The 15118-nt window shown below is 43.8% G+C and overlaps 1 protein-coding gene across 1 annotated transcript in view; it reads right to left on the bottom strand.

The window, feature by feature from the left end:
- LOC139766043 (muscleblind-like protein 1) overlaps positions 1–15118 on the bottom strand; it is a 1286706-nt gene that overhangs the window by 1074725 nt on the left and 196863 nt on the right. The window lies entirely within an intron of this gene.

Here is a 15118-nt window from a genome sequence, read left to right as displayed (position 1 = left end):
CAATACAACCTGTGAGTGTGTACTTAACCACCTCATCCCCCGACCCATCTCACACTGCTCGCGCCATCCACACACAGCGGCGCGTGTTAGCAGAATGGACAGAGAAGGGGTATAACGGATGAGGAGAGGGAGGGGGGAGGGGGGGAGATAGACGGATAGGTAGGGCCTTGGTGTGTATGGGGGAAGGATAGATGAAAGCTGGAATGGACGGAAAGGGGTTAAGATGGATAAGAAAGGGATAGGAAGGGTGATAGGATGGTTCGGAGGAGGGAAACCGATATATATATATATATATATATATATATATATATATATATATATATATATATATATATATATATATATATATTAATCTATTTTGCTTTGTCGCTGTCTCCCGCGTTCGCGAGGTAGCGCAAGGAAACAGACGAAAGAATGGCTCAACCCACCCACATACACACGTATATACATACACGTCCACACACGCACGTATACATACCTATACATTTCAACATATACATATATATATATATATATATATATATATATATATATATATATATATATATATACACACACACACACACAGACATTTGCATATATACACATGTAATAATTCATACTTGCTACCTTCAATCATTCCCGTCGCCACCCCGCCACACATGAAATGACAACCCCTCCCCCGCATGCGCGCGAGGTAGCGCTAGGAAAAGACAACAAACGCCACATTCGTTCACACTCCCAATTTACTTGTCCCTCAACCCTACTGTACCTAATGACCTTGTTATTATTTACATTTACTTTCAGCTTTCTTCTTTCACACACTTTACCAAACTCAGTCACCAACTTCTGCAGTTTCTCACCCGAATCAGCCACCAGCGCTGTATCATCAGCGAACAACAACTAACTCACTTCCCAAGCTCTCTCCTCCACAACAGACTGCATACTTGCCCCTCTCTCCAAAACTCTTGCATTCACCTCCTTAACAACCCAATCCATAAACAAATCAAACAACCATGCAGACATCACGTACCCCTGCCGCAAACCGATATTCATTGAGAACCAATCACTTTCCTCTCTTCCTACTCATACACATGCCTTACATCCTCGATAAAAACTTTTCACTGCTTCTAACAACTTGCCTCCCACACCATATATTCTTAATACCTTCCACAGAGCATCTCTATCGTCTCTATCGTATGCCTTATACAGATCCATAAATGCTACATACAAATCCATTTGTTTTTCGAAGTATTTTTCACATACATTCTTCAAAGCAAACACCTGATCCACACATCCTTTACCACTTCTGAAACCATACTGCTCTTCCCCAATCTGATGCTCTGTACATGCCTTCACCCTCTCAATCAATACCCTCCCATATAATTTACCAGGAATACTCAACAAACTTATACATCTGTAATTTGAGCACTCCCCTTTATCCCCTTCGCCTTTGTACAATGGCACTATGCATGCATTCCGCCAATCCTCAGGCACCTCATCATGAGTCATACATACATTGAATATCCTTATCAACCAGTCAACAACACAGTCACCCCCTTTTTTTTTTTTAATAAATTCTACTGCAATACCATGCAAACCCACTGCCTTGCCGGCTTTCATCTTCCGCAAAGCTTTTACTACCTCTTCTCTGTTTACCTAATCATTTTCCCTAACCCTCTCACTTTGCACACCACCTCGACCAAAACGCCCTATATCTGCCACTCTATCATTAAACACATTCAACAAACGTCAAAAATACTCACTCCATCTCCTTCTCACATCACCACTACTTGTTATCACAAGCGTACAATAAGAAGACGGGCGGCAGCCTCAGCTACTTAAGGCAGCACAGCATAGTTCCGCCCCCCAGATTGCCATTATGGACGGAATCCTACATACACACACACACACACACACACACACACACACACACCAATTAAAACTACTATATGAATATTCATCCGGGAATTTATTATGGTAGAAGCACAATAGGCAGGAACGATTGCCTCACTCAGGTATTCTGATCTCAGTTCGCTTCAGCTGTACTTCGGGTGGTCTTGCCTTCAGAACGGCACCTGGAATCATAAGACCTCCAGCCATTTACCCGCACCGGTCCTGGCAGACCCTGTGGGATATGCCCCCTTGATCCTCCTGTTCTCGACAGTGTGTTGCCATATTGCAAGGTTACCCAGCGTAATGGCTGCCCATGGTTTAATTGCAAACGTTGCTATGAGGAGGTCCAGGGCCCGGCTTAACCTTGCAGTGCCTGCGGCAACAGTCACAAAACGCAAGACGCTCACTTCCACTCACGGAACCAGGCTGAAGCATATGGAAAGATATGTGCAGAAACTGTGAGTATTATTTAGTATTGGAAGGTTAGTGTGCAACATTCCCTAGTGCTCTCTGCTTGCATAGTTCCCTGGATCTAACAGGACATATCCAGAATCAGTTCAAAGACGTTCTCCATAAAGACCTATAACACTGTTCTATAAGGCATCTATAACAATGCTCTATAAGGATCTATAACCATGTCCTACAAGGATTAATGACAATGTTCTATAAGGATCTAAAACCATGTTCTAACTAAGGGGTATGTTATTGTAAGCCCACAAAAGATATAAGGCATTTCTAATGCAAAGCCATTTTCAATTTTCCTCTTAATCTAATGTTTTTAAAAACCATATTGTCTCTCATATACACACCAAGGAACATCAGAAATGCGAGGGAACGCAAATCTGAGACAGATCTTCTGGACCCTTGCTCTGGAGACCGTGGTACTAGCATCAGAGATCACCAACACACATCCTAGTATGTTGGGTGGAACAGCACACAGATAACGGAGGGGAAATTGCCGGTAACCCTTTACATCTACGGGGGCGCGAATACTGTCCAGTCGTGAACCTAAAGTGAGCCATCTGTTTCGTATATTGTCCAGTCGTGAACGTGAAGTGAGCTATCTGTTTCGTATATTGTTCAGTCGTGAACCTGAAGTGAGCCATCTGTTTCGTATATTGTCCAGTCGTGAACCTGAAGTGAGCCATCTGTTTCGTATATTGTCCAGTCGTGAACCTGAAGTGAGCCATATGTTTCGTATATTCTTAAAGTATTCATGGTCTTGCTTCCACTGGTCTTACAAGCGAGTCATTGCAACGTTATGAAACCTAATGGTAAAGAAAAGATCATTTAGTTACATTGCAAGTTAAACGCTTACAATCCCGTACTGCAGGGGAAATCAGAGATGACCAGTCATAAACATCAGTATAGATAAATGATGGAGATAAGGTTATCTACAAGGCTCTTAGAGGATTAATTTCTTAAGATAATCCTATTAGTTACTCCGCCGCTGAACTCTCTCAATTCTTCTTTTTTTTTTAAGTAATGTGACCAATATCTAAGGTGAGGACGCAGCAGTGAACTGTGAAGTAAGGATTAGTTTCTTAGACTTGAGTACAAATGCCCAACATGTTAAACCTAAAATCAAGTTCGCCCTTTTTAATGTTTCTGCGCGCTCCTTATTCGATTCTAGATCATCGATATATATATATATATATATATATATATATATATATATATATATATATATATATATATATATATATATTCCTATTCCCTGAGGATAGGGGAGAAAGAATACTTCCCACGTATTCCCTGCGTGTCGTAGAAGGCGACTAAAAGGGGAGGGAGCGGGGGGCTGGAAATCCTCCCCTCTCGTTTTTTTTTAATTTTCCAAAAGAAGGAACAGAGAATTGGGCCAGGTGAGGGTATTCCCTCAAAGGCCCAGTCCTCTGTTCTTAACGCTACCTCGCTAATGCGGGAAATGGCGAATAGTTTGAAAGAAAGAAAGAAAAGATATATTCCTAGGAGTCCAAGGGGAAAATGAAACACGATGAATTCCCAAGTGCACTTTCGTGTAATAATCACATCATCAGGGGAGACACAAGAGAGAAATATAAGTCAGTTGATATACATCAAAGAGACGAAGCTAGGACGCCATATGGTAAACATGCTTACCAAATGGCGTCCTAGCTTCGTCTCTTCGATGTATATCAACTGACTTATTTTTCTCTCTTGTGTCTCCCCTGATGATGTGATTATTACACGAAAGTGCACTTGGGAATTTATTTTGTTTCATTTTCCCCGTGGACTCATAGGAATATCTTGATCATGCGCAAAATTGTGATCCTTTCCTACACACACACACACATATATATATATATATATATATATATATATATATATATATATATATATATATATATATATATATCCTAACCTAAGCTAGGGACGCAAGGTACCCAGTTTATCGACCATCCCCCAGAGGAGATGAACAGCTGGTTGGAACGTGGACCGACTGTCGCGACCAGGATTCGAACCTAAACGGGCAAACCATGAATGCGTCTCGGTGGGGGAAGCTAACCGCTACATCACGCCTACGTTTATGTAAATCATGAAAGCCTATATTCTAGTCTGTCCTTCTACTTTGACTCCCAATGTGTAGCATTATACCTCTTAGTAAAATTCCAATGCAACTTGCAGGAGCAATCTATCAATTTGTGTAATCCATGTCGCAGATGCTGACGTTCCAACTGTGTTGATGCATCTCTTACTAGTTTAGTTCCGTCTGGGAGTTTCCGTATGTTACACAGAAGACCCAATATAAACATCATCAATATACATCCATTTTACAGAATGGGTCCCAAAGGTGTCCCTTGGGGCACTTTGATACGTGCCGAGGCTTTGACCGTTGCTCACTACTGTGTGTTTACAACCTCGACACCAACCCGTCTGGCCTTCGAAGTACAACACTTACGCCACGAGAAAATGATCGTAGATAAGGCACTTTATGGAAGGCTTTCTGAAAACATACATGAAGATCATAACCTGATATACTTTCATCATACAAACTGATCAAATACATCAAGCAAATTCATCAGACACGGAGGATTGCGTAGAAAAAAACTCCACGTAGCGAATCATTAATTATATAAGAGCTCCCCAGCATGATCTTCTCTCCCATAATGTTTGCATACGTCTGCCAACTACGGACGTCAAGCCATCTGGGTTATCATAATCTATGGGCAGGAACCTGCAACCTTTCTCGACTATCGTTGCTACACAGATAAACTTCCAAGGTAACTTAATACCAGTCGTGGGCCTCACTATCTCATTTCTAGTATATCTTTTTCGTCGTTCTCAGATAATATATATATATATATATATATATATATATATCGTACACATTCGCCATCCCCCGCGTTAGCTGAGGCAAAAGGAAAATCCTTACTTGGCCCCCTTCTCTGTTCCTCCTTTTGGAAAAGTAAAAACGGGAAGGGAGGGTTTCCAGGCCCCGCTCCCTCCCCTTTTGGTCGCCTTCTATAACACGCAGGGAATACGTGGGAAGTAATCTTTCTCTTCTATCCCCAGGGATATTTTATATATATATATATATATATATATATATATATATATATATATATATATATTTGCGTGTGTGGACGTGTATGTATATACATGTGTATGTGGGTGGGTTGAGCCATTCTTTCGTCTGTTTCCTTGCGCTACCTCGGTAACGCGGGAGACAGCAACAAAGTATAATAAGTAAATAAAATATATAAAACACTGTTTTAATATATATATATATATATATATATATATATATATATATATATATATATATATATATATATATATATATATATTTATATACATATATGTATATGAGAGAGAGAGAGAGAGAGAGAGAGAGAGAGAGAGAGAGAGAGAGAGAGAGAGAGAGAGAGAGAGAGAGAGAGAGAGAATTTCCTTTCAAGGTGTCGGCCTCAAGGGGGTGTGTGGCTCAGCGGAAGGTGGCAGCAATCTGATCATCAAAGACAGACATCTAATATTTCCAACGATCATTATCAGGCTAAAGCTGTGCTGCAGGGGTGTCCCTCAGCGGCCTCACTCACTGAGTCAACACCATCACCTGCGGCACTAACCATGATGACCACACACACACACACACACACACACACACACACATATATATATATATATATATATATATATATATATATATATATATATATATATATATATATATATATATATATATATATTCATTTATCAAAATCCCAACCAGACACCTGTTTTCATTTATAAATTATCAATTTACCACAATTCATCAGTTAACCATTTACTATTTGTGATTCTCATCCGGTTAATAATTCAGAACAGAACAGATCACGTTAGTCACGAGCCATCTATGATATTCATCATTCCATCACGTCTTCTTGTATTCTTGGTGACGGATGACAGCAAAGGCGGCCTCCACCCCCATCTCTATGCTGACGGCTGCAAGAATCCTCCAGTGATACAGACCTACAGTATCTGTGAGGCTCAATGGTACTCATTCAGGAGCTACGTCGATTCCCTCAATCGAGATTCGCCGAAGCCTCTTTGAATTCCCTTACGAGATCTATGGTACGATCTTCATCTCCTGGTCCACGGGGTCTCCGTGATGCCTTCGCCAACAATCGTCCTGGATGGACTTCAAAACCTCCTCCCGGACGCCCATCAACACAGTGATGTTATATCAGACTGGCAGGTCACCTCGCCGAAGCACTCCCGACGCGGAGGCCATCAAGGATGTGCTGCTCCTTGTGCCAACGACCACCGCCACCGTGGACGGAACTTGCTGGCGAGCAACCTCGAGCGCCAGCCACGGACGTTCACTCCCGCTGGTAGCCATGTCAAAGCTCACATATACTCTGCCGGGATGACGGGTATTGTGTCATCTCTCAATCTATCTCATAAAAAACAATCAAGCTGGAATACAACAGATCTTCTTAAGAGCCAATTAGCTTTGATCCAGTTCTTTGTGACTTGTCATACGCTGGAAAATCCTCACTACGGGAAAGCCTGACCCGGATATGAGGAAAAGGAGAATAATAACGTACGAGTCTTTATGGGATGGAGGGTAGGTGAAAGCCAGGGAGGGAGGGAGGATAGTTGACAGCCAGGCAGGGGGTTGGTGCCAAACCTGAGGTTTAAAACAGGACAGGTGGAAGGTGCGGGGAAGAACGAGTGGTCTATCATAAGGTTATATCTAACAGGTCAGGTAAGACTGGCTATGGTTACAACAGAAGACTGTCACCCATGATTTTAGCTTTGGCTGTGTTCGGCAGCTTGTCTGTCGTACCGGCCAAGCTCATCATGTGAGCGGCAGCGCAAAAAAGGTTGACAGAGTTCACAAAAGGTCTTTGTCAGACCCGAGTGGACAAATAATCTTAACAGTAGATGATACAATGTTCATTACATAAGCTTACAGTTTTTCCATACAGTTAACTCAGCTATTTCATGTGTGGCGGGGTGGCGACGGAAATGGATGAAGGCAGCAAGTATGAATATGTACATGTGTATATATGTATACGTCTGTGTATGCATATGTATGTTTAATGCGTGTATGGGCGTTTATGTATATGCACGTGTATGTGGGTAGGTTGGGCCACTCCTCGTCTGTTTCCTTGCGCTACCTCGCTGACACGGGAGAGAGCGATTAAGTCTAATAAATATAAATACATATATCCTGGCCTAAGCCAGGTACCCATATTATAGACCAACCCTTAAAGGAGGATGAACAGCTGGGCTGACTGTGGACAACCAGGATCTGAATCAATGTGCTCTACTCTTAACTGCAAGTTTTAAACCTATAAAGTGACCACCAAAGCACAGACTAGGTAACACATTAATTCTTATCATATTCTCGGAGGCCTGTGTGAGAGGGTTAATCCACATTCCATCAGATACGCTCACACATCTGTAACTTCCTCAGACAACCGTGTTACTTCCTCAGACAACTGTGTTACTTCCTCAGACAACTGTGTTACATTCCGCCGTCAGGATAGTGAGAACACTGCACGTCAGATAACCATCAAGGTGTCCACGGTCGTAGTGTTTTGCAAATTCGAGAGCGAGGGAGTCTGGCGAACCACCCTATTTATAAGGAACATGTCCAAACTAATTATTCATTCTGACCTTCTCTTCTATTACCATTTGGCTGAACTACAATGACAGGCCTCCAGCCTTCCCCCCTGGGCAGAGGCGAGAGAACCGTCAAGACATCCTCTGCGTTAGGATGATCACAGTCTGGAAACTGTGTACGTGTTCATAGGCACTGACTTCGGCAATGCGACGCTGGAGACAGCTGGTGATTGGTCTCTTTGGCGGAGGATGGTCGGAACTATGTTCAGAAATGAGCATTAGTTATTGGAGGAGCTTACTCTGACACTGTTTCCAGGAAAGCAATGGAGTTACTCAAAAGACTTCTGCCGGAACTGTGGTCACGAACCTCTTTCAAGAGCTGATCTGTTTCTGTTGAAACTTTGGCAAGAAATGCACACTGGATTTGCCTGAAGACTGCAGGTGGAAATCTTGCGAGATATGCACTGAAGGTACTCCTACGCCTCTACTGAGAGTGCTGCTGCTGCTGCTGCTGCAAGAAATGCACTGGAAACACTCCAAGACCTCTGCTGGAAATGTTGCCAGAAAGGCAAATGAATTCACTTGAAGTGTTGAAACTTGCCAGAGAGGCAATGAATCTACTTCAGCTCTGTTGAGACTGCTGTTAAGAAAATAACTGGGAGACTACTTCAAGTCTTTTGCTGGAACTGTTGCAAGAAACGCAGTGATGAAGCAACTCGATGACCTCTTCCAGGTGTACCAAGCAAAGTACTTCATTCTCTCGAGAGCTCAACCATGTCTTAATATAAGAAAACTAAAACTCCCACAGAACCGCACATCTTCACTAATGAGTCGGACAGTTTTGTGTGCCTTAATGAAAAGTAAGAAGTAATAATCCCGGTACATTCTTCATTCCTCTCTAACTGTTGCTGTCAAATCACAAAAACGCGAGAGCCAACAAATGATTTACCAAGGCTTCGAAAACAAAGTAAGCAACTTTGTGTATAAAAGAGGATCTAGTCAATACAAGAATTCAGATATTGGTAAATGAACTAATGAGGTCTACCTGAGACTTGAGGTATTTCCAGAACCCTCCCAATAATTGCCTAACCTGCCCCCATCCTGGAAAACACGGGCGGTCTTCCTGGAACACATCCAGGAGTTTGTACACAAACTTCCGCTGGCAGTTCATCAGAAATTCCTGAAGGAACACTTCATATTTTTCAAATAGCTCCTCTGCTAACGCTACCTAAGGCAATAAGCTAAATCTATGAATAATTCCAATTAATTCAAGATACGAAAGTGCAAAAGAAAAAAAAAAAAAAGCCCCCCCTTTCCCAGTCCTTTGGCTGCACCTCACCAAACGATGCATGACAAGCATGATACAATAAGACTTCAGGTCGTGTCTGGATCCTTTGTCATTGATAGTATATTAGTATTCCTAATATATATACACACATATATATATATATATGAGAGGGGGGCTGGAAATCCTCCCCTCTTGTTTTTTTTTTTTTCCCAAAGAAGGAACAGAGAAGGGGGCCAGATGAGGATATTCCCTCAAAGGCCCAGTCCTCTGTTCTTAACGCTACCTCGCTAATGCGGGAGATGGCGAATAGTATGAAAGAAGAAGAATATATATATATATATCATAGTGAGCGGCGGATAGTTTTAATGTTTTAATGTTATCTTTTATTTCCCTCCCGCATGTATTTACATTACGTAATATTTCCATCATTCTGTCTTCAGGAGAGATAAGCGGGTGGCGGTGGTGGTGGTGGTGCAGTGTGGAGGTGCGGGCGAGGCGGACAGGTTCTGTGACAAGAGAAGTAACAGGTTCTGTAACAAAGCAGGGAGGGGTCTTGTCCCAGGGCAGGGCGAGGTTATGGTGGCTCTTTGGTGGGTGGCTGCCTGCCTGCCTGCCTGCCTGCCTGCAATGTCACCCTCTCTCTCTCTCTCTCTCTCTCTCTCTCTCTCTCTCTCTCTCTCTCTCTCTCTCTCTCTCTCTCCAGTGTTCTAGGCTAACACCGGCGACACGAGTTTGGTCATGGTGGCCGTGTCACCTTACCACCGCCTGGTCTGGGCTTGTGTGCAAGGAAGGGTAGTGCACATTGCCTCCCCCGTTTGCCCCCCCCCCCCCACACACACACACACCAAGTGCCTGCTGTGTGGCCATGTGAGGCAGGGGGGGGGGGGGGTGGAGGAGGAGGAAGGGAGAAGGAAGTGAACGTTCCCTCCTCGTACCCCCTCGAGTGCTTGGTATTTGGCTTGTGTGTGTGTGTGTGTGTGTGTGTGTGTGTGTGTGTGTGTGTGTGTGTGTGTGTGTGTGTGTGTGATTACCTGTTTGCTCTGGAGGTCACCCCTCATTCTCATACCTTCCATGGTGGACAAAATTAAGAGGATTCTAGCCTTTTTTTTCCCCCTCCGTCACCCAGCTGTCATAAATCGGAAACCAGTCTCTGTTGTTCCCTTCCTCTATATATCTTCTCTATCACTTCTTTCTGGTACGTACGTACGTACGTTGGCCAGGCTGGTTAAACATGGTCCATAGTTCTGGCCGACTGCCCGACATCAACAGCTTGACCGAACATGTCTTTCTTCCATACACCACACGTAATGCGCACCTGGCCATAGCCCACAGACAGCTAAGTGTCCACTGCGCCTCTCCTGGTGTGAGAGGAGGGCGACAAGTCAGGGAAGGGTTAGTGGGTACACGATATTTCCTCCACATTTTCTTTTGTTATTCCTTTCTTATCCTTGTATAGCCGTTTCTTGCTCTCTATAACCTTTCCAAATAATGGCCAGGATCTACACAGGTAATCTTTAAGTTCCAACGCTTTTCGACACCTAATACCAAACCCTCATTTTCTTTTTTTTCATTCTCGTCTTCGCCTCTGTGTCTGAGGTCAAAGGTCACCATGATCCCACTCCTTCCTTGTTACATTTCGCTGAGGTTTTCACCACAATGCCCTGGATCCTGGCTACTGAACTCAAGTTTTCCAATTCATGTTACCAAAAGAAATTACCGAGTTCTGTATAATTTCCACGATTACATCTCCTTCAGTCACGTTCAATTGCTGCTTTCTTTTTTTTTTTTTTTCTTATATCACCATTTACCACATAATCAAACTCCGGCATTACATGAACCATTTTTTCCCCCCTCGTGCCTCAGTTGGTGTATCATTCATGATAAACTTAATATCTATACTACGACGTGGCAAGATAAGATCTAGTAATGATAATGTATCAGTCCCTCTCATCTGAGAGTGTTTAGTGACACGCTCGTACACGAAATATTCCTGTATACATTCTTGTGTGTGTGTGTGTGTGTGTGTGTGTGTGTGTGTGTGTGTGTGTAGGTGGAGGAGGAGGAGGAGGTGGGGTCAGTAGACATCCTCTAGTATGAAGGATGGGAGAGGTCAGCTTGGGCATGACGGTGCATGGAAACAGGACTCTTTCTACTCCTCCTCCCCCCCGTGCGTCGGGTCAATGGGGGGCGGATCCAGGCACCGTCCCTGACACGAACTAGACAGGAAACTATGTGGTGGTGGTGGAGGTGGATGCCGAGTGAGGTGGGTGCGGCGCCGTGACCTGAGCAGTTGGCCAGCCAGCCAGCCAGCCTGGTCTGGCCCAGCCAGGTCTTCACCCTCTCAGGTTACCATCCTCAGTACCACCAACTCCGTCCGGTATACTGTAAACTTGTCCTCTCTCTCTCTCTCTCTCTCTCTCTCTCTCTCTCTCTCTCTCTCTCTCTCTCTCTCTCTCTCTCTCTCAACTGCCCTTTCCCGTTTTCTCTCGATCCCTTTTAATACCCTTTTATATATACCACACAACTGAACCCCCTCTCCCGCCCCTACTTCTTCTGTCCTCTTGGTATACTACACTTCTGTCATTGTACCCGACCTTACCCCTCTGTGAACCACACACTAATGCCCTCTACCGCGGGTTGTTCTCCCTGTATTCGCACGGCATCTACCTCCCATTTTCCTCTTCCCTGTTTCCCGCACAAAAACTCTCTCCTCTTTTCTATTTTGATTTAAATTACATAATTGCCCCTTCCTGTTTTCTTTCTTTCTACCATCCTCTCTCTACCTATCTGTCTACATGTTCATCTCAGGAGCAAAACTACCTTCATAAAGAACATCATGATCGCTCCTCCCCGTCTCCATTGTCCCGTCTTGCCACTCAACATTCCCCAGGTGTTCGTCACGGGAGAGGCAGAGAGAGCTACCCACCTTGACAAGGATCTAAACCTACGGAACTCTAAAATCAACGGAGGTCTAGCAGACCCGGAGGACTCCAAGCACAGCATCACCTCACACTGTGGTTCCATATACCAAAAGGAACTTTCAATTCTTGGATCTGTGTTGGTCAATGTCTTGTGAGTCCACGCAGCTCTCAAGTCTGACAGCTGTAAACCTCAAGAACCTGGACTGAGGTGCTTTAAACCGAAGAAGATCTACGTTCTAGAGATTTCTGGAACTTGGGAGTTATAGATCCAGTCAGTTCCAGAGCCAAGGAGGGAGCACTGAACACACGGGTACCCAGACCAGAGGAGGTCTTGGAGCCATGGAACTGCACAGCCTCTGAGCTACGGCTGGATATGGCTGGGCTGCTGCGAAGCGAGGAATTTCTGACGCCACAGTGTAGGGAAAGGCTCCGGAGACAGACGACACTGAACCATGGAAGGTGAGGGAGGTAAGGATACCTGGACCTACCAACGGTGCTACAGAGCCAGACAACTATGTGTATGAAGGTCTGGAAAAGGCCGGCTTCTCTACCTATGGATCATGGTATACACAGGGAGCTATCGACCTACGGAGACATGTTCACAGAGAGGTGTCGACCTACGGAGACATGTTCACAGGGAGGTGTACACGCACGAACTCTGTTCACTGAGGCTGTAAACCAAGGTGGTGCTACAAACGGAACTTGCTGAAGCGGTCTTAAAACCTCTCCACATCCAAGGTCGTTCTGTAAACATACTTCTAATGTAATACTGATCATGTGAGTTGTGTTACAACGCTATACGTCGTCCATTAAAGTTGCTCCCCAAAAATATTCACCAGACTTTCAGTCAACAAAAATAATCCTGAGACGTAACCTCACAGGCGTTACCGGACTCGCCTGCTTGTGGTTACGCCGCCAGCGAAAAGTCACCTTCGGCAAAGCTGTCGTATCACCAGAGTGCATAATGTAGTCCAAGAACGTCCCACTCAAAAGCAGTTCATATTTTTCTTAACACTGATTGTAGCGTAGCCTTTAACTACAGGAACCCCTGCAGTAAGCGTCCTGGTTATCAATAGGTGTATATATATATATATATATATATATATATATATATATATATATATATATATATATATATATATATATATATATATATATATATTTTTTTTTTTTTTTTTTTTTTTTTTGCTTTGTCGCTGTCTCCCGCGTTTGCGAGGTAGCGCAAGGAAACAGACGAAAGAAATGGCCCAACCCACCCCCATACACATGTATATACATACGTCTACACAAGCAAATATACATACCTACACAGCTTTCCATGGTTTACCCCAGACGCTTCACATGCCCTGATTCAATCCACTGACAGCACGTCAACCCCGGTATACCACATCGCTCCAATTCACTCTATTCCTTGCCCTCCTTTCACCCTCCTGCATGTTCAGGCCCCGATCACACAAAATCTTCTTCACTCCATCTTTCCACCTCCAATTTGGTCTCCCTCTTCTCCTCGTTCCCTCCACCTCCGACACATATATCCTCTTGGTCAATCTTTCCTCACTCATTCTCTCCATGTGCCCAAACCATTTCAAAACACCCTCTTCTGCTCTCTCAACCACGCTCTTTTTATTTCCACACATCTCTCTTACCCTTACGTTACTTACTCGATCAAACCACCTCACACCACACATTGTCCTCAAACATCTCATTTCCAGCACATCCATCCTCCTGCGCACCACTCTATCCATAGCCCACGCCTCGCAACCATACAACATTGTTGGAACCACTATCCTTCAAACATACCCATTTTTGCTTTCCGAGATAATGTTCTCGACTTCCACACATTCTTCAAGGCTCCCAGAATTTTCGCCCCCTCCCCCACCCTATGATTCACTTCCGCTTCCATGGTTCCATCCGCTGCCAGATCCACTCCCAGATATCTAAAACACTTCACCTCCTCCAGTTTTTCTCCATTCAAACTCACCTCCCAATTGACTTGACCCTCAACCCTACTGTACCTAATAACCTTGCTCTTATTCACATTTACTCTTAACTTTCTTCTTTCACACACTTTACCAAACTCAGTCACCAGCTTCTGCAGTTTCTCACATGAATCAGCCACCAGCGCTGTATCATCAGCGAACTACAACTGACTCACTTCCCAAGCTCCCTCATCCACAACAGACTTCATACTTGCCCCTCTTTCCAAAACTCTTGCATTCACCTCCCTAACAACCCCATCCATAAACAAATTAAACTACCATGGAGACATCACACACCCCTGCCGCAAACCTACATTCACTGAGAACCAATCACTTTCCTCTCTTCCTACACGTACACATGCCTTACATCCTCGATAAAAACTTTTCACTGCTTCTAACAACTTGCCTCCCACACCATATATTCTTAATACCTTCCACAGAGCATCTCTATCAACTCTATCATATGCCTTCTCCAGATCCATAAATGCTACATACAAATCCATTTGCTTTTCTAAGTATTTCTCACATACATTCTTCAAAGCAAACACCTGATCCACACATCCTCTACCGCTTCTGAAACCACACTGCTCTTCCCCAATCTGATGCTCTGTACATGCCTTCACCCTCTCAATCAATACCCTCCCATATATATATATATATATATATATATATATATATATATATATATATGTGTGTGTGTGTGTGTGTGTGTGTGTGTGTGTGTGTGTGTGTGTGTTACCGGACTCCACCGGGTCGAGTTTACACCGCAAGTGAAAGCCACTTTTATTAAGGCTGGAAGTACAATCTCGTCAAAGACATTTTCACTTCAAAGGAGTCTACATTTCCCTGCTACTGGAGGTAGCGCTGCCTTGGGCTGCAAAAGCCTTTGGAAAGGTCTTGGGTAACATCAGCACTCTTTCAGAGTAGTGTAACTAAACATCAATAAACAAATAATTACACACACAAAAAGTATATATATATATATA

Source organism: Panulirus ornatus, chromosome 56, assembly GCF_036320965.1.
Source record: "Panulirus ornatus isolate Po-2019 chromosome 56, ASM3632096v1, whole genome shotgun sequence".
NCBI classification, from domain to species: domain Eukaryota; kingdom Metazoa; phylum Arthropoda; class Malacostraca; order Decapoda; family Palinuridae; genus Panulirus; species Panulirus ornatus.
Note: the sequence above shows the minus strand (reverse complement) of the source record. Positions and strands in the feature narration are given on the sequence as shown.